The 20,581-nt window shown below is 36.1% G+C and overlaps 1 protein-coding gene across 23 annotated transcripts in view; it reads left to right on the top strand.

Annotated features, from left to right (window-relative positions):
* IMMP2L (inner mitochondrial membrane peptidase subunit 2) overlaps window positions 1–20,581 on the top strand; it is a 980,891-nt gene that overhangs the window by 7,312 nt on the left and 952,998 nt on the right. For 2 of the 23 annotated variants that reach the window (XM_077168171.1, XM_077168155.1), the window contains exon 2: window positions 6,732–6,812. The exons of the other annotated variants lie outside the window; for them this stretch is intronic. The gene's annotated coding sequence lies outside the window, so the exon portion shown is untranslated. The remainder of the gene's footprint in view (window positions 1–6,731; window positions 6,813–20,581) is intronic. 23 annotated transcript variants of the gene reach the window in all.

Genomic DNA, 20,581 nt, shown 5'->3' with positions numbered 1-20,581 from the left:
TGTTGCTTTGTAACAAATCCAAAATGGCTTAAATAACAATAATTATCATCTCATGATTTCTGTTGGTCAGGAATTCAGGAGGAACTCTGTTGGGTGGTTCTGGCTCAGGATCTATGAGGTTGCTGTCAGATGGTGGCTAAGGCTGCACTTATTAGGAGGCATAATCTAGGCTAAGGGGTTCACTTCCAAATTGGCCCACTCATGTGGCTGGCAGGTTGGTTCCTCTCCATAAGGGGTTGTTCTCACGACGATGGAAGCTGGTTTTCCCCAGGGTAGGATCCAAGAGACTAAGGTGAAAACTGCGATACCTGTTATGACCTATCCTCAGAAGTCACATACTATCATTTCTGATGTCTTCTGTTGATCTCATAGGCCAGCCCTGATTCACTGTGTGTGTGGGAGGGAACTATACAGTGGCAGGAGGCAAGGATCATTGGCCATTGTCTTGGGAGGCCTCTACCTATCATAGGGTTGCTTTGAGTTTCAGTTAAGAATTAATGTGAGAGTCCTTTGAAAACCATTAAAGCATATACAGATGTAATATAGAAGCAATATTATTTTCCTTGACCAATAATATGTAGGCTGAATAGAACTTGAGTTACTTTGCTTTGTGTCATGCTAGCATCATGACACCCTCTGCCTGCCCAGAATCTTTTTTTTTTTAATAGACTTCATTATTTTTAGAGCAGTTTTGGGTTTATAGAAAAATTGTGCACACAGTTTCTTAAATTATTTACATTTGCATGAGTGTAGAACATTTGTTTCAATAGACAAACCAATACTGATATATTATTATTAATGTATATAGTTCACATTAGGGTTCACTCTTTGTGTATAGGTTTTGGAAAATGCTTAATGTGATGTATCCATCATTATGAATCATTCAGAATAGTTTCATTGTTCTAAAAATGCTCTGTGTTCTGTCTGTTTGTCTCTGTCCCCTTTGAACTCTTGGCACCTTCTCATTTTTTTACTGCCTCTCTAGTTTTTCCTTTTCCTCGCTGTCATATGGTTGGAGTCATACAACACATAGCTTTCTTGGAGTGACTTCTTTCATGTAACAATATGCATTTAAGTATCCTGCATGTCTTTTCTTTTTTCTTATTGTGAAAAAAAGAAATTTCAAAGCACGTTGCAACAATCAGTTATAGAACAGATTTCAGAGTTTGGTTTAGTTCCACAATTTCCTTTTAGCTGTTCCAATATACTGGAGACTAAAAGAAATATCAATATAATGATTCAGCAGTTATACTCATTTGTTAAATCCTATCTTCTTTGTAATAACTCCTCCTCCTCCTTTCGTCTTTCTCCCAATCTTTAGGGGTATTTGGGCTACACCTATTCTAACTTTTCATGTTGCAAAGGGCTGACAATAACATGGGATAGGGGGATGGAACTAGTTGATGTTCTTGGAGAGGCTGGCTCCCCCTGGATTTCAAGACTTATTGGGCCTAGGAACCCATCTATAGGTTGTAGGTTTCTGGAAAGTAATTGTAATGCTTGGAACCTTTGTAGAATCTCAGTTAAAGCTCTAACTGATATTTAGGGTTGGCAGGGATGGTTTGGTTGGGGTTTGGCAAACCATGATAAATAGCAACATGTAGCTGAAGCTTGCATAAGAATAGTCTCTAGGGGTAGCCTCTCAACTCTATTTGAACTTTCTCAGCCACTGATAGCTTATTTGTTACACTTCTTTTACCCCTTTTGGTCAGGAAGGCATCGTTGATCCCATGGTGCTAGGGCCAGGCTCATCCCTGGGAGTCATATCACACGTTGCCAAGGAGACTTTCACCCCTGGATGTCATGTCCCATGTAGTAGAGAGAGTAATGATTTACTTGCAGAGTTGGGCTTAGAGAGAGGCCACGTCTGAGCAACAAAAGAGGTCCTCTGAAAGTAACTCTTAGGCGTAACTATAGGTAGATTTAGGTTCTCTGCTACATGAATAAGTTTTACAAGAGCAAGCCTCAAGATCAATAGATCCTTGGCCTATTGACTTAGGGGTCCCTAATGTTTGAGACAGGATCAGGGGTTTCCCCAGTGGTAAAGTTCAATAGTTCCATATTTTTTCTCCCATCCCTCAAGGGACTTTGCCAATACTTTTTAATTATCTGCTTAACATACTCTGTGATACATCTGGGCATTATATTAAGCTACCTCCATGTCTTTTCATATTTTGATAGCTCATTTCTTTTTATTGCTAAAAAGAATATATTGCTATATCAATGTACTATAGTTTGTTCAAATTGATTCACCTAATGAAGGACATCTTGGGTACTTCCAATTCTTGGCAGTTATGAATAAAGCTGCCATAAACTTTTGTGTGTAGGTTTTTGTATAGACAAATTTTCAACTCATTTGGGTGGATAGGTAAAATAGTTTCCCTTGATGGCAGGTGTTTATTAAGAAGAACTGAATGCTCTGGACAAATTTTAAGATGGCTACTTCCCCCTTCCCCCTGCTGGAGTAGGAGAGGATTTCTCTGTCATGTGTATAGTGAGAACCTGGTGGGGCCCCTGTAGGTAAAATTCAGAAAAGGATAGGGGAACCTGCTAAGGCTGCACCACTAGGGGTTTTTATCTCCCAAATTACCTCAAGCTCAGTTTACAGCAATTAGTCAATTACTCTAGTTTCAGCAGATGATTTTTCCCTGGATAAGCTCTGATCGTCTGTATCTGCTTTTATCTCTCTAGTTTGGCAGTGAGGGTTTGCCCTTTGATCTCATTTCTCTTAGGGATCCAAACGAGAGTTGGGATACTCAGTTTTCCACCTTTTATGCTTTGAGGATGAGGGTTACAGCTTCCAAGTTTTAAATGTTGGACTGGAAAAGGGAAGTCAAATCTTTTTCTTCTTGCTTTTCTGATTGTTTGTTTTATCTTGTTCAGGAAATCTTCCCCTTTAATACTAAGTTGGACAAAGAATATTTCTCTAGTTTTTTTTACATCTTTTAGTGTAGAAGTAACTCATCTGATGGAAGAAAATTATAACTAAAAAGGGTAACCATATCAAGAACCTTTTGGTCACCTGAGTATTGTTCTTAGGTTCATCAAAGACAGTCTACTTCCTTGGTGAAATCTCTCAGAACCTCTTTTATGGCACTTGCTCTACCCTGCTTGGATTATAGTCGTTCGTGGGTTTGTTTCACCTTATCCTAAATTGGAAATTTTTAGCTTATGTTAGATGAAAAACTTTTTAATTCAGTAAGAGATAAGTAATGTCTTGACCTTTTCAGTATTCCCCAGTACCTTCATCCTAATGCATTGCACTTCATTGATTATTAATTAGTATTTGCTGAATTTAAATGGAATCTTTAGTGGAACTCTAGCTTTGTGCCTCCTCTGAAATTTCAGATTTCATTTTTACTCCTTAGGTGGTATTGGTGGTGGTGGCTCTTGACAGAGACGTCTTTAAGTCTGTCCTAGGGTTCGTTGGTTTTCCACTGGAGCCCTTACCCTCTCCTAAATGTCTCATATGTTTGGGTCTGTTAGGTTCTTAACCTGGCCTCTTCACTGGTGACCAAAGTAAGCAATTTCATTCAAACATACAAGCAAGCAAACAAACAAATACACACTATACAGTCATTTTTGTGTGGTCATTTAAAAATCTTGAACTCCTTCTGTTCAGTTTGGTAACTCATAGCATGTTTTTAACTTCTTAGATTTAAGAATACCTGGAAGATAAAAGTGTACAGTTTCTTCCATGTAATAAATCTTAAAAATTTAATCTTTGTGATTTTATCCAAAAGTTTATTCTTAGAGATAGGTCTTTGTAATGGCACTTTGACACGTACTTTAATATATCTTTCTCTTGAAAAATGTTTGTAGCATTATAGTCAGTTGTTGAAAAATCGTCTTGCTTGTACCTGGAGGACACATTGTAAACACATTAACAAGCCCTAGTTTGGAATCATGTACAGCGAAGGCATTTTTAAAGAAGGGAAACGTTTGTAATGTCATCACGTTTTTGTATTTTGGGATAATTTTATTTATTATTCACATTGTGTAAACCAACAGAAATCAAATAATCTCAGGATTCTTTTGTCCTCTCTTTCTTGTGGATTTTCAGGCTGAGTTCCTTTGTTAGGAATTCTTTCCTTCCCTAGCCATTCCATTCCTTCTCTCTCTTTTGTCTGTATTTAACTCTTTTCTTGTCTTTGGGTGGAGCATTTTGTCTACCAGTGGCATGTTAAAGGATGAGTGGGATAGAAGGGGTAAAGCAGAAATTGCAAGGAGCAATGGATGTGTAAGGAAGAATTGTAGTGAAGGTTTGGGTTGATGTCCAAAAGTTTTCTTTATTAAATAGATAATGTTTGGACTGTAAAGCAGCAATTGGTAGGAAGAGATTAGAGTTGCCTCAGATATTTTGCCTTAACTTTTTGTTCTCCTGGTATAGTAGATTATTTTCAAAGCATCTTGGTATTTTTAAAAGTTTGTTTGTTTAATAGTTGTTTTAACTAAAAATTCTATTAGTGGTAGATCTCAATACTGAATAATTATTTTTAGTTTTGTTAAATAATAACTGTTCAACATTGTGATTAGTTAAGGGTAGATTGACACACTTTATAAGCTAATTAGCCTGTGTTTTTATGAGACGTTCATCGTATTTCATATGTAAGAGAAGTTCTGTAGTCTGAACACAGGGTTATGACAACTCATTAGAATAGTAGTTCGAGATGCTTAGTGTGTGTGACTTTGTGATGTTAATACTATAAAAAAATTTCATTAAAACCTTTAGTTGAAACTCAAAAAAAATTGGGCATTAAGTTTAAATTTCCAGACATTAAAGTGATGATGCATTAATGAAAACTATATAGAATTGGGCTATAAAGACCTTTATTCAAGTGTTATGTTTTCTATCAGCTGTCTGGGCAGAAATAGTCATTTTTTGTCTTTGGACTTTATTTTCCTTTTGGGAACGTGGCAGTAACATGTATTTCATAGATTGTTTTGAGGATTATATGAGCTTTTTTGTAAGAATTCTATGAAAATTTAAACTTAGAGAAATGTGAGGAGTTTGGTTAATGAGTTATACTTGTTTGCTATCTTCAACTTAAAAAATTTTTAGATTTGTAGACAAAAAGGGAAATAATGATTTAGGGTTAGCAAGGCAATGCTACTGAAAAGCTGATTATTTTGCTGTGTCTGAGAAAAACGAGTGTATTTTTTATCTGAATATAATATGTCTGCTGTGTCTTTTTATGAAAGGTATACACTTTGGCATATTCTGCTTGTGTGCTTGGTTCTTAATCATATTTATTATCTAGTTGCCAGTTTGAGATGTTCGTCCTTTTTCCAAAAGTGTGAATTATACTACCACGTTCTATATAGTCAGTGACGCGTTATTTCCTATTGACAGAGGAAAAGATTAGATCCTAAAGCTCTTTTGATCAACCAGTCTCTGTGTGGTTGAAGCCACTAAGGCAATGCAGAATTAGGTTGACAGATTCTGGGGAAAAGAATAAAAGTGGTCTTTGGAAGTAGAATTTTGAAGCAGGTAATTAATTGTATTATAGTTCTAGTTTCAATCAAAATTTCTCTCTAGTTTAAAATATTTAGAGAAAGGGATGGTCAGTACTAGACTAATGAATTAAAATTATAGAAAACTTTGAGCTTTTGAATTTGAGAGCAAAATAAAACAATTTTTTTTTAAAGTAAAAGTGAAATTGACATCTACTGTCAGTATAATTGATATCTTTATTATATTGTACTCTCAACTCTTTGTATCTCTGCTAATTTAAAGTTACTTTTTGTGCTGGTTTGAAAGTGTCATGCACCCCAGAAAAGTCATGTTTTAATCCTGATTCAATTTTGTGGAGGCAGCTGTTTCTTTTAATCTTAATTCAGCAACGTAGGTTGGACTCTCTTGATTAGATTATCTCCACAGTGCTGTGACAGACCCAGTTGTGGGTGTGACTTTTGACTGCACGGAGATGTGACTCTACCCATTCCAGGTGGGTCTTGACTGGTTTTCTGGAATCCTTTAAAAGAGGAAAACGTTTTTGAGAAACCTCAGAAATATCAGAGCCTAGAGAAACGACAGAAATGAGAGAAACGTCAGAAGCCTCAGAGGCATCAGAAACTTCACAGTAGGGCTGACACAGATGCGGACACGTGGAGAACAGAGACATGGATGTTTGGAGATGGTTGGAGCCCAGAAAATGTTGCCATGAGATGTTACGCAGCCAAAACCTGGAGAGGCAGACGCCAACCACCTGACTACCCAGCTGACAAAGGTGTTCCTAACCCATGGACCTTCCTTGAATTAAGATAACCTCTTGTTGGTGCCTTAATTTGGACACTTTCACTTCCTTAGAACTGTAAACATATAACTTATTAAATTTCTCTATTATAAAGGCTGTTCCAGTTCTTGTATATCGCATTCTGGCAGCTAGCAAACTGCTTTTCTTTTGTGGAGGCGCAGTTGTCACCACGAACAAGAAAAAGTGCAAACAATTCCTATTAGATGTTATCTGACTTACGATGTTGAGAATGGGAGGTTTAACATGTATTTTAGAGGAGTGTGTGGGAGAACAACTTTTAGCTTTTTTTGATGTGTGTGTTTGGAGCAACTTTTCTTTGTAGCAATCCACAGAATGTCAGTTTAGTGAATTGAACTGGCTGACAAGGTAGATAATATTCCCTTCTTGCAAGTGGGCTCTCATTACCCAGGCTAACTGTGGAGAAATTTAGTGATCCTTACATTTCATGAAATCTCCCTGGATATTTTATTTCAGGTCTTGAAAGAATAAAAAGGAGGTATAATGATTTATATGAAATGGAGAAATCAGAGTGAAATGGTTCTTTGAATGGCACAGGTATGAGGTCCACATTTATTTATCTTGGATTTAATGAAAATAAAAACAAATTGGAGTATATGAGCTCTGATCTTTTATTATCAGTAGTCTCATATTTAACTTGGTCTGATTGGCTGACTGTTTATTATAGGTTAGAGACAGTAACTGTTTCAAATCCCCAAATAAGTAGAACAGTACAATACTTTATGTTTCTGCAGTATTTGATCCCACAATGGTTTAAAATTGATTTATTAGATAAATAAGAGTATATCTGACACTAAAGTGCTGGTTAAACTCTAGATTGTACTAGATTAAACTCTAGTGAGAGTGTAAAATTCTTCTTACTCATGCCCCTGCTTAAAATGATCCCATAGTTCTGATTGTCCTTGAGGTTAAGTTAAAAACATGCCCGACTCACCTGACCTTATGTACTTACCTCTCCAGCCTTTTCTCTTTATCGATCTGTCGTCTGCTCTACACACTGGTCGTACTGACTTAAAGGCAGTAAATTCTTATTTAACTTGGCCTTTGATTCATTTCTTTATCTAGGTAATATTGTCTCATTTTCTGGAACCATCTTAAAAGTTTAGAGACCACTGTTCATTCTAGTTCTTCCTACTGTGCTCCCGTAGCACAACATTCATAGTACAAAATTCTCATAAATAATTGAATTAATAGGACCTTGAGAGGTTAGGGGGGAAAAATAGAGATTGATTTGAGCTGAGCTTTGAAGGAAGGGGAAGACATTCAAAATAAAGGATATGGGTTGAATACAGGATAGTAGAGGTACTTTTGTTCCTGAATTTAGGACCAATAAGTAAACCATTTGATGACAGTAAAGGACTGTGGGTGGGGTTAGATTGTGGAGGACCTAAATGCTATATTGTTTATATACAATGTACACTTAGTAGTTGTGCTGGTTTGAAAGGATGTATGTACCCTAGAAAAGCCATGTTTTAATCCTAATCCCATTTTGTAAAGGCAGCCATTTTTTCTAATCCCTATTCAGTACTCCATGTTTGAATCTGTAATTAGATCATCTCCCCGGAGATGTGACTCAATCAGGAGTGGTTATTAAACTGGATTAGGTGGAGACATGTGGGTGGGTCTTGATTAGTTTACTGGAATCCTATAAAAGAATAAACACTTTGGAGAAAGTGGGAGATTCTGAGAGAGCAGAACGATGTAGCCACGAGAAGCAGGGAGTCCACCAACCAGCGACCTTTGGAAATGAAGAAGGAAAATGCCTTCTGATTAGCTTCATGAAAGAAAGCCAGGAGAGAATGCTGGCAGATGATGTTGTGTTCACCATGTGCCCTTCCAGATGGGAGAGAGAAACCCTGACTGTGTTCACCATGTACCTTCTCACTTGAGAGAGAAACCCTGAACTTCATCGGCCTTCTTGAAAAGTATCTTTCCCTGGATGACTCTATAGACTTATTTTAATTGGAACATTTTCTTGACCTTAGAACTGTAAACTAGCAATTTATTAAATTCCCCCTTTTAAAAGCCATTTCATTTCTGGTGTATTGCATTCCAGCAGCTAGCAAACTAGAACAGTAGTTTATAAACAGTAGGGGCGGGAGTGACTGAAGGTTTTTTGACTGGGGAGTTGTATTGGCAAAATGGCATTTTAGGAAGATCTGACAGGTATATATGATCAGTTGGAAAGTGGAGGGAGTGATGAATAGTAAACGAATTGGGAAACTATAATTAATTTGCTAGGCGGTAAAATTTTTCATGAGGCTGATTTTGGGAAGAAAGAGCAAAAGATGCTTGGAAACCATTAAAGAAAAGGGTGATACATTGGACTATTAAAAATAATTTCTGCCTTGCCACAAAAGGAGCAAAATAAAAATAAAAGCATTATAACAAAATGCAAAGACAGACTAGGAAAAAGTTTATAACTCATATTGCAGGAAAAGGACTAATTTCTTAAATGTGTAAAAAGCACCCACAGCTCAATAGGGAAAGATGAGCACTCAGATAGAAAAATGGATAAAGAATGTGAGGGATATGAATAGATAGTTTATAATAGAGAAATGCAGAATAAGGCTTCAGTAAGCCTTTTTTTAAAACGTCTATCAAATTCTCTATAATAGAGAAATCTATCAAATTTTTAAACGTCTATCAAATTATCAAGAAAGCTAAGTTTGAAAACAGTGCTATTAAGGGCATAGGGAGTTAGGCAGTCTCACTATTGCTGATGAGAGTATGGCTTTATGCAGTTTTTATCGATTCCAGTTTGGGAATAGTTATCAAAATTTAAAATGCATTTATCATTTAATTCCACTAGAATTTATCCTACAGATCTTGTACTTGTGCAAAATAATATATTTTACAGATATTTTGAGTAGCATTTGGAAGCAAATTAAATACCCATCCTCGGGCCTAGATAGATATATTATGGTATCTGTAGCAGACTACTTAGCAGTTGTTAAAAAAGAATAAGGCAGTTTATGTTTACTGAAATGGAATAATTTTCAAGATATATTATTAAATTAGAAAAAGTGAATAGAAGTGGATATTAGTAGGTTACTATTTTGGAGAAGATTGCATTAGATATATATTTTCCTGTATATGCATGAAATACCTCTGGAGAGTAATTATAAGAAAGTGAAAACAAATGGTTGCCTCTTGGGATTGGAACTTGAAGGCTGGAGAATAGGGGTGGGAGTAAATTTATTTTTCACTGTATACCCCTTTTTTGGTAATTAAATTTTATATTATTTAAAAGTAAAAAATAAAAATGAGAGAAACATAGTCAATTCTTAATGAATTTCTGTGTTACCTATTGAGAGATTAGAGAATAGAAAAAAGTAAAAACAAAAACAAAAATAAAACCTAATGTGGTATAGCGGAAGGAGAGATGAATATGTAAATAAATGATCATGATTCAGAATATAATCTAAGTGCCTCAAATGAGGTATATACAAGTATTTGTGGTGACATAGGGTGGGGTGTGAACCAGGGAGATTGCCTATAGCTTTGCAAAAGGGGAGGTGGTATTTTGAATTGGCTTCAGAAGGGTGTGCAGTATTTAGGGTGTGGAGAAAGGTGGAAAGAAATTTTAGCCTGAAGGAGTAGGGGGAATAAAGGCATAGAGAGGGAAGCTGAAGGGCAAGATCATAAAACAGATAATGCTGGAAGAAAATCTGGTGAGATTCTGGGTGTCTTTGAATGTTGAACCCGGTTTTAAACTTTGTCAAGGTCTAGACCAAATTGTAACGGCATAGTGAAATGATCTGTATTTTAGAAGGTGTATTTTTAGAGAGTACATAGAACAGCATGGGACGTAAAGAGATTGCTAAGGAGCTTGTTGAGATTCTATGGGCCCCTTAAATGTAGTCATTTTGCCAGAGTGTGCCTTTGCTTTACTGTAGTTAGTGGCCACGCATCCCTTTCTTGTCAGACAGGATGAAATGAATTCTATCTGAACGTGCAGTTTTTACCCAGGGTCAAGTCCAGGAGATTAAGATGAGGTAAAAAAGCTTCTGACCTCGTGTTGGAAGCTTGTGTAGGCAGACTTGATCAACCAGGTATTGTTGCTCTCTTGATTTTCTCTTAGTATTGTAAATTATGTCTTTTTTCCTCTTTCTGTTCCCAGAGGAGGAATGTACAGATGTCTTTGTTGTTGGTGTTGTATCTTATTCTTTCTTTCTGTTGGGGCTTTGTCTCACTCGTGCCTTGTTTGGAGTGTAAATCTCCGTCAGGACTCCTTTAATCTTCCTGCTGTTCTGTTTCTGGCCAAGCTGATTCTGCCTGTTTCACTCTTAGGATACCCAATTACATTTTTTCCCCCATAAAAATCCAACCTACATTTATGCATGTTGAATGTAAACTTCACCTCCCCTGCAGCTGCTTTTCTCTCACCTACTTTTACTTCTCTGTTATAGGAAGCCTGAGTTCTATTTGCCCTCTGGTTTTAGGCTCTTTTCCTAGATTTCTCCCAACCAATCAGACAGGTACACAAAAGCCAGACATTTTATTTGTGCTTAGTACGAAAAAGTTAAAGACATTTTATTCCAAAGCTTCTCCGTAAGTAAATTGATATATATATAAATTCGTTGAGTATTATTGATTTTCTCTGTGATATGTGAGATATCTAATTTAGTTGCTTTGTTGATGTTTTACTGTTTTGTCTGTTCCTGCCATAACCTTGCTTTTCCCTCTTTGCATTTAAGAAATATGAATTGAATTCTTAGAGTTGATAGGAACCAAACTCAGTTTTAAGGGTTAAATTTGTCCTTTAGCCTGGTATTGTTGCTCGGTTTGTTTCCTTGATCTTTTTTTCTTCCTAATCCTCAGGTGTTAAAGGTAATAATATGTCCACACCATTGGGGGTAGATTTGAACTTAATTTGTCTTGGTTATTTTTCTCCTGTTAGGTTATGTGCATGTTCTAGTTTGCTAGCTACCAGAATGCAATATACCAGACATGGAATGGCGTTTAAAAAGGGGAATTTAATGAGTTGCCAGTTTACAGTACTAAGGCTGAGATAATGTCCCAATTACAACAAGTCTTTAGAAATGTCCAGTCAAAGGTATCCAGGGAAAGATACCTTGGTTCAAGAAGGCCGATGAAGTTCATAGTCTCTCTGGCATCCGAGAAGATACATGGTGAACACAGTCACGGTTTCTCTCTCGGCTGGAAGGGCGCATGGTGAGCAAGGCATCATCTGCTAGCTTTCTCTTCTGGCTTCCTGTTTCATGAAGCTCCCTGGGAGGTGTTTTCCTTCTTCATCTCCAAAAGTTGCTGGCTGATGGACTCTACTTCTTGTGGCTATGTTGTTCTGCTCTGCTCTCTCTGAATCTCTTTCATTCTCCAAAATGTTTCCTCTTTTATAGGACTCCAGAAACTTATCAAGACCCACTCAAATGGGTAGAGACATATCGTCACCTAATCCAGTTTAACAACCACTCATGAGTAAATCACATCTCCAGGAAGATGATCTGATTACAGTTTCAAACATACAGTATTGAATAGGGATTATTCTGCCTTTATGAAATGGGATTTAGATTAAAACATGACTTTTCTAGGGGCTGTACATCCTTTCAAACCAGCACAGTGCAGTAAAACAAAAGTCTAAGAAAAAGCATTCTCTCTTCAGCTTAAACCACTGACTGTAGTTAATAGTACAGTTATAAAAATGTGCACTCATCAGTTGTAACAAATGAACCACACCAGTGCAAGCTGTTAATAATAGGGTGGTATATGTGAATTCTGTGTTTTATGCTTGATAACCCGCAACATGACAAACCCCAACTTTTGCGCGCTTTGGGCAAAAGAATCCATGGCCTTTGTCTGGTAGCAAAAGGAGGGCAGGATAATAACCCACAATGTCTCTAATTAAAAACAAAGCGCGGGCAATTGTGGTGCAGTGGTACAGTTCTCGCTTGCAATGCTGGAGCCTCAGATTCAATTCCTGGCATCTGCCCATGCAAAAAAAAAAAAGAAGGTAAAAAAAAGTGAAAGGGAAAAGAAAGATAAACTCTCAAAGATTGCAAAATGATCATGGAATAAAAAAAATGATGGGTAGTGGTTTTTCTGAAGTGTGATTCTTTTTTGGGAAAAGTACCATCTTATTAGCATTGATTCAAGTATCTAATTGGATCTGAAGATATCAGACTATACATTTTCTTTCATACAAATCTAATTTATGATAATTTCAACTGCCTATTTTTTTTTTTTAATGTTTGTTTAAGCTATCTTTGAAAAATCTGGTTGGTTAGAAAGCATGCTGCTGAGACCAATGCCTTGGGTTTGATAAAGGGTGGCCTTGTTGGGAGGACTCATCCCTGACCCTTTGCCCAATACAATTCATTGTTTTGTTCCTAAGGAAACTAATGTGGGTAAATTGGCAGAAGTTTGTCATATTAATAGACCTTACCAATTGCCGAAGTTGATGGGGAGGTGGTGGCAGTGGAAGAGAGCACATTGAATGCTTATGCATATTTAATTGATAATGTAACTATGGCAGAAAAAAAGTTTAAAATTAATTGAAAGTTTAGTTTAAAAATGTGATTTTTAAATACTCTGCTCTTACTTGCTTTTTATATTTTTATTTTTTGCTTATTTGCTTTTATATTTGCTGAAAATACTAAACATGAAGATTTTGCTTTAAATAGTGTAAAATTAAATAAATGATGATGGAAAATGTTATATTTTAAAGGTCATGTTGATTTCTGGCATTTCCAAATTTACATTTCATACATGTAGTTGAATTAGTTTTGCTCCTAGTTGAGTGTTTAAAGATCTGGGTATTAAATGTAGAAGGAAAATAGCAAAACAACGTTTTGGAATGCACATATCTTTCAACTCTTTCAGCAGTGAAATTTCAAATTCTCAGAGGTAGTTCAGAGGGCTGAAAGTGTAACTGAGAGATTAGGATTTAAGGGATGATTTTGATTACTGAATCATATTCCTTTTTGCTTTCTGGGATATTGGAGTAGACAGGGGTATACCTGAAATCCCTAAACTATAATTCAGCTGCCCTGATACCTGAAATGTTTGTAAAATCCTTTATCTTGTATATTTGTGACTGTAAGAGCCCTTTATCTGGTCACTTTCTTGTATGGTAAAGGCCCTATTGCTAATGAAGTCAGCCATTAACTAGCTTCAGCCCCAGACATTTGTAAATCATATCAGTTAGATTCTGCTATTGAAAGGAAACTTGTCTCCCTTCCTTTTGGCTCACACCTTTAGTACTGAAGTGGTAACCTTGCCTCCCCTCCTTTCGATTTACGTTAATGATAACACTGTCTCTTTTTCTGGTTTGAACTTACTATCTGAAATGACCTCTTCTCCCCATGCTAAAATCCTTAAAACCCTTGAACCCCTAAACTCATGGAGACAGATTTTGGGTTGCCAGGCCATTTGCTCTCCTACTACGCACATAGTATTAAACTTTTTCTCTCTTTGAAACCCCAGTGTCTCAGGAATTGGTTATTGAGCGCTTTGGGCAAAAGAATCCATGGCCTTTGTCTGGTAGCAAAAGGAGGGCAGGATAATAAGAGTCTTCAGTACTTCATAAATCCAAAGGCAGCTCTCTATATAAATTTTTAGTAACTGATGTGGGATATAGATTTTGTACTTTTCTTCCTTTTGTACCCCTTTTGCAGTTGAACATTTATTAGAAATTAAGATTTGAGCATTTACCTTATATATATTAATTTAATATGTTTTCAGAACTCTTTTCAAATAAGTTATATCTGAGTGCTGCAGTAGCAACTGTGAAATCAATAACTCAGTCTGCCCTGTGTTTATTGGGAATGGTGAATATTCTGGCATTAGTGAATGTCTGGGAGGCAGTTTGGAGCATAGTACTTAAGTGCACAGGCCACAGAGTCAAAATAAACTTGATTCAGCTCTGCTAGTTACTGGTAAGTTTACTCTAACATTATGAGCATCAGTTTATATATTGTAAAAGGGGGTGAAAATAGGCTTAACATAGGGATCACATGAGATAATTAGAATAACAAAATTTTAAATTTTAATATGTTTGATATAGTGATAAAATATTTTAGACAATACAAAACGAATATTCTTTACTAGGCAGAAATTTCTATTTCATTGGAATCATAATAAAATTGTCATTTACAGTTTCTCTTTTCTCAATTTGTGTTTCCTTCAGAGTTTGTAGATCTGGTCATAAGACTAATTTTGACTGATTTTGTGAATGGCCAGTCACTCTACCTTTATTAAAAGTGAAACAAAATCCACTGTACTTTCAGTCGAAAATGCTTATGCAATTGTTTAAAATTTGTGTTGAAGTTAACACTCAGAGTATAGTAAAATGTAGATAATTTTAGACAAGGAAAAGTAGCATATTAAGTATTTCCTGAAGGATTCTGTTACCTATATCTCACTTCTGAAACTGATCTTTCATCAGTGATTTTATTATGGCTCTTTGTGCTTGACACATATACAGTAGTAAAATTGCCACTTTTTAAATTAATTGGATAACAAAGTACTCAGTTAGGGATAGGTCTTTGGGTGATATGCTTAGCCCTTTTTGTAGATCAAAGCTTTATTAGATTATGAAAAAGTTCATTATTCAAAACTGACATTAATTTAAATTTCTTTGAAAACTTTTCTGTATAATACACTTATTTCCTAAAACCTATCAAAATTGTCACAGACTTTTCTTTATAAGCCATTTACTATAACAGCCATTATGTTGCTTCCTAATACCATTTTGTGCTGATGAGGCAATAAAAATAAGTCTCTTAGAAAATTAGAGAGATCAGGGAAATATTCTTGGGCCCACTAAGCTGTACATCAAGATGAAAACAACCTTCTAGTGACTAGTATAAAATAATTTTATTTATTATTATTGGGGCTTTTTTGCAAATGAAGACATTCTTATCTTTGCTGCCGAAAGCTGAAATCTACTAAAAGTTTTCCTGAGTGTGTGTATATTTTCATTACCACTGGACCAGCTACTTAAAGTGTGTTGTTAAATGAGCACAGGTGTAAAGATCAGACATTTTTTTTTGCAGTATAGTTATATAATCATTATCAAAGATCAGAACTACTGGATAATGGTTGTAACTTCAGTTATTTACTTCTGGCTTTTCTAAAACAGTAGATTCTAAAAAGAAATATCTATATAATAAGTCAGTAGTATAGTCATTTGTTAAATCCTAATTTCTCAATTACACCTCCTTCCTCTCATTTGATCTTTTCTCTCAAGCTTCAGGGATATCAGGGCAATGACCATTTTAACTTTTTTGTTAAAATGAACCAGGTTGTTCTTGGAGAGACTAGTACCTCTGGGTTCAGGACTTAACTGGCCTAGGATTGATCTGGAGGCCTTAAGTTTCTGAGAAAATAAACTTACTAAGAAAAATTTTTATAGAGACTTACATAGAGCTCAGGGCACTCCCTAGAGTTTTCAGGAATACTGTTGGTTGGGCATGACATTCTGTGATAGTTTGAAATAATATGGCTAAAGCTTGCATAAGAATAACCTCCAGAATGACCTCTCAACTCTATTTGAAATCTCTTAGCTACTGAAACTTTATTTTGTTTAATTTCTTCCTGCTTTTGGTCATTCTCAATCCTGTGATGCTAGAAGTCATGTCCCATGTTGCCAGGGAGATGTATACCCCTGGGAGTCATGTCCTATGTAGGGGGGTATGAGTGAGTTCATTTGCAGAGTTGACTTAAAGAGAGAGGCCACATCTGAATACAAAAGAGGCTTTCTGGGAGTGACTCAGGCTAATTACATGCGAGCCTAGCTTCACCATTGCAGAAATAAGTTGCATAAGGGCAAGCCTCAAGATGAGGGCGTGGCTTACTAAATTGGGAGTCCCTAATGATTGAGAGAATATCAGAAATTCCCCAGGTGGGGAAGTTTAATAGTTCCACCATTTTTCCCAGTCTCACAAGGTGACTTTGCAAATATATTTTTAACTTTCTGCCCAAAATACTCTGGAATGTATCAGGGTATTACATTAACTTGTACAGAATAATAAGATCTTTTTCCTTACTCTGCATTCCATGTAATTAGGCTGTTTAAATAAACTGACCATACAGGTTACATTAGATAATGTGTGTGGTGGTTGGAAACTATTATGTACCCCAGAAAAACTGTTTTAATCATGATCCAATCTTGTGGGGTCAGGCCTATTGTTTTGGGTGGGAAACTTTGATTGGATTGTTTCCATAGAACTGTGAGATACCCAGTTGTGGGTGTGACCTTTGGTTTGATGGATATGTGACTCTGCCCATTCAAGGTGGGTCTTGATTAGTTTACTGGAGTCTTTAAGAAAGCACACAGAAAGGGAAAGAACTCAGAGCCCACAGAGACATAGATATTTGGGAATGCGGAAACCCCAAGAGATGCCAGGAGCTAACTGAGCTGGCAGAAGCTAGACAGATCCAACAGAGCCAACATGAGACCAAGACATTTGGAGATGCAGAAAAAAAAAATGCCCCAGGAAAGCTGTTTGAAATGAAAAGCCAAAGGGCCAGCAGGAGCCAGCCTGTGCCTACCTAGCTGACAGGTGTTCTGGGCCCAGTGGCCTTGCTCTGGATGCCTTAGTTTGGACTTTTCTATGGCCTTAGAACTGTAAACATGCAACTTAATAAATCACCTTTTAAAAACTGTTCCATTTCTGGTATATTGTATTCCAGCAGCTTTAGTAAACTGAAGCAGTGTGCTACAGAAAATTTAAATTTTGGACCAAAGAAACATCTCTTCCTTTGGTCTCCCACAGAGATTGAAGTTTTAAAGCAACAGGCCGTATCATCTTTTACCATGTATTCTGTTTTACCTTAGTCCTAACCAGGTGCATTACATTCATATCTCTAACTGGAGTCTCATCTCTTTTGCAGCTTTTTTAACAGTTGCTGTATGGAGTAATGTTGACTTTCAGAGCTGCAGAACTGTAATTCTCAGTTCTGCAGACCTGGTCTCAGGTCACACAGGACATTTAATAGTTTCATCTTTAGATGTGAACATACTTCATGACCAGAAATTAGAGACTGGCTTGCCGCATGGGAGTAGTGAGAATGATCACGGGATGCTTCTTGGAAGATAGGTTGTTTGGGAGGAGGGGCCATTCCATGGGTTCCTGATATAGAGTGCAAAAAGCCTGAAGTTTTACCTATAGAATCCTAAACTGTCAGCCCCAAAAACCTTAGGGGCAATATATTCAAGTAAATGAAATGAATTGCCCAGTCATTACCATTGCCAGGATTTGAATTCAAGTTGTTTGGTTATTAATTTTGTTGGTTGCTTCTCAGCTTGAAAGGCCGTATGAATTATAAGTGTTTGGCTCTAAAGATTTCCAATTTACTGACTTAAGTTATAGAGTTGGGCCTTAATTGCAGGTGTTTACATGACTTCCAGTCAAGTGCCATTTCTACAATTCCAAACTGTTGTGTATAGGAACACTGAAACTTTCTGTTTGAGAGAATCCCATTTCTCTGCTCATTAGTTCTGAATGTGTTCACTAGCAGATTGAATTCTCTCTGCTAATCTTTTGAATGTGTCATGATGAAGTACCTGCTGGTTATAGTTCCCCTGCTCCCCTTTTGTGTCCTTATTGGCAAAATAGCTAGGAGTGCTAGTTAAATATGAATTTGGTGGTGGGCTTTTCATCTCAGGTCATCTTTGTACCAAGAAGTATTAAAATAAGATGGGATATTTGTTACAATATATAAAACATTCCAGCAGCTGTCATTTCTAGTGGGCTTCTCTGTTGTTCAATTAGATTATTTTAGTATTCTGTTATGAATCATAGACTTGAAGATGGGTACATAAATAATGCCAATAAGTATAATAAGATAAATATATTTACAAATAGCTACATCAGAGTAAAAATGCACTTTGCATGTTCCATATTGTTTTCTATCTGGATATTTCTGCTTTGAAACAGTATTTCTTATTTTAGCAAAAATAAGTGCCTGTTATAAACCTGAGACAGATGAATTTAGTCTAACCAAGAAATATGAAAGACATTAGGGCTGGAATTATATAGCACAAGCTTCAATCCACTGCTGATTCTTTAAGGCAGTGGATTTTTAACCTTTATCTTTTTCTCTTTTCTTATTTTAACATAGCAAACATTTCTTCAAAGAAAAGCTTTCTTGGTATTCTATTATGAAAAAACCCCAACACAACAGATAAAAGCAGAGTAACTGATTGATGCAGGGGATTGGGGCACAGAGCTCTATTCACTTAGTACCTATTCCCTTCTTGGTCCTCGTGTCTATAGGGAATCCTTAGGACACCATGGAGCACAGATTGAAAAACGCTGCTTTTAGAAAAAATAAGCTGCTAATTGAAAAGAAATATGTAATGCATTATAGTTGAATGGGTTACAAAAAATAGCTTGATCCTTTGTTACTCATCTTTATTTCCTTTAGACGTGAGTGCTGGGTTATGATGAAAACAACCCCCCTCTCCCAAATCAACTTCCTGGAATGCAAGGATAATATAAAAGATATCTCTCTACATTCTTAACTACTTTCTCATGAATATTTTCAGCTGTTAAGTAAATCTATCAGGTGAGAGATGGGGATATATAGGCACACACACATTCATACTCTCACGCAATTTGTTGTGAGTGGTTGGGCAATGACTTTCTCTCAACCTAGGTTCCCATATTCTGAATATGATGTAGATAGTTCACACGGACAGGAAATTACCAAATTTAAAGCTTATCAAATAATTATTTTTTAAAAATTATTTTTAATGATAAATGACTGGGAGTGATTTGTTAATTTCATCAACAAAACTGTATTGAACATTGAAACTTATGTGCAAGACACTGGAGTGCGGCAGGAAACATGAGATATGTGGTCTCTGCCCTCGTGGAACTCATATCCTATTGAGGGGTAAGGATGAGAAAATCAGGTGTGATAAATGCTATGCTAGAGCAAACATAGGGTTTTATGGGAACACACAGGAGGGGCATCTAAACAGACTTGGAGGGTACTTCCTTGGCTTCTCAGTGGAATGACTTCCAAGCAATGAATGGGAGTTGGCCAAGAAAAAGAAAGGTAGCAAAAGTGATGACGGTAGAGGGAGACTTGTATAAATGGCCCAGAGAACAATGAAAGCATGAAGCATGGTACATTCTAGAAATTGCATGTAGCTGGCTTTGGCTGGAGAATGATGTGCTAATGAAAGAGTAGAAGTGACGAGACTAGGGACCTAATTGTAATCAGTCTTGTGCAGTAAATCTAAGGAGCTTAATATTATGCTATAAGAAATAAGGAGTTATTCAAGAATTTCAAACAGGAGGAAGTTATGATTTGTTTTTTTTTTTTCAGGAGACATTTAGACTGACTACCATGTTGACTGTGGACAGCTGTTTGAATATATGAGAGTAGAAGGGTCAGAGTAGCATGCTGTGTAGTTTGTCTTTCTACAACATTACCTCTCTCCTTTATAAAATCTGTCTTCCTTCATTTCATTTTTATGGCCTTCTTAACCTTATAACAAGGCTAAGATAATTCAAAAGAACAATGCTTAATACTTAATAGCTATATCGATATACAGATAAATCTTCATTTTTTTTACTAAATAAACTGGTACACCTGGCACATAGCAGAAACTTAGTCAGTGTTTTGCAAAAGGGGGAAATACTGATGGAAGAGATGTGAGTTCAATTCTCTTCTTTCTTAATTGCTTTTTTGTTCCCCCCAACATACCTGTTAAGCTCAGTTAATTTCAATGTAGCTATTTCCTAACAAACCCCAAAATGTCCAACTATCATATACTAATACTAATGGTAATTAATAAAATTGTGTATTTTATGATGTTTTCAATTCACAAGCTTTCCCTTTTACTATTTGGGTCCCAAATTTACTTAACAGATTTGCAGATACAATCATAGAACAGTGGAAACCTTTATTTACCATGGCTAATAATTACACTTTGGAAATTAGGGTAAGTTATGAATTAAAAAATTACTTTTGTATCCTCAAGGAAAATTCATTTCGAACTTATATCTGAGAATGATCACAAAGAGAACTTAAATTTAAATAAAATTTTACAATTTATTAAGCTTAACAATTTACTTAACAAAATACTTTCATGATATTAACTTCTAAATTAAATTACTATTACCTAATTAACCTTTTGAGGTTAAAATACCTTTTCTTTTCTATTACCCAATTTCAGAAAAGAAGCAAATTTAAAGCTATTTTTTCATGGTTTATAATCATTACTGACCTTAATTATTTAGATGATCAAATTGTCTCATATTTAGTAGAACCCTTTCAAGCAGGCTCTTGTATCCTTTTGACATGCTTTCATAGCTTTTCTGGGCACT

Source organism: Tamandua tetradactyla, chromosome 1 (assembly GCF_023851605.1).
Source record: "Tamandua tetradactyla isolate mTamTet1 chromosome 1, mTamTet1.pri, whole genome shotgun sequence".
In the NCBI taxonomy this organism is placed as follows: domain Eukaryota; kingdom Metazoa; phylum Chordata; class Mammalia; order Pilosa; family Myrmecophagidae; genus Tamandua; species Tamandua tetradactyla.
Note: the sequence above shows the minus strand (reverse complement) of the source record. Positions and strands in the feature narration are given on the sequence as shown.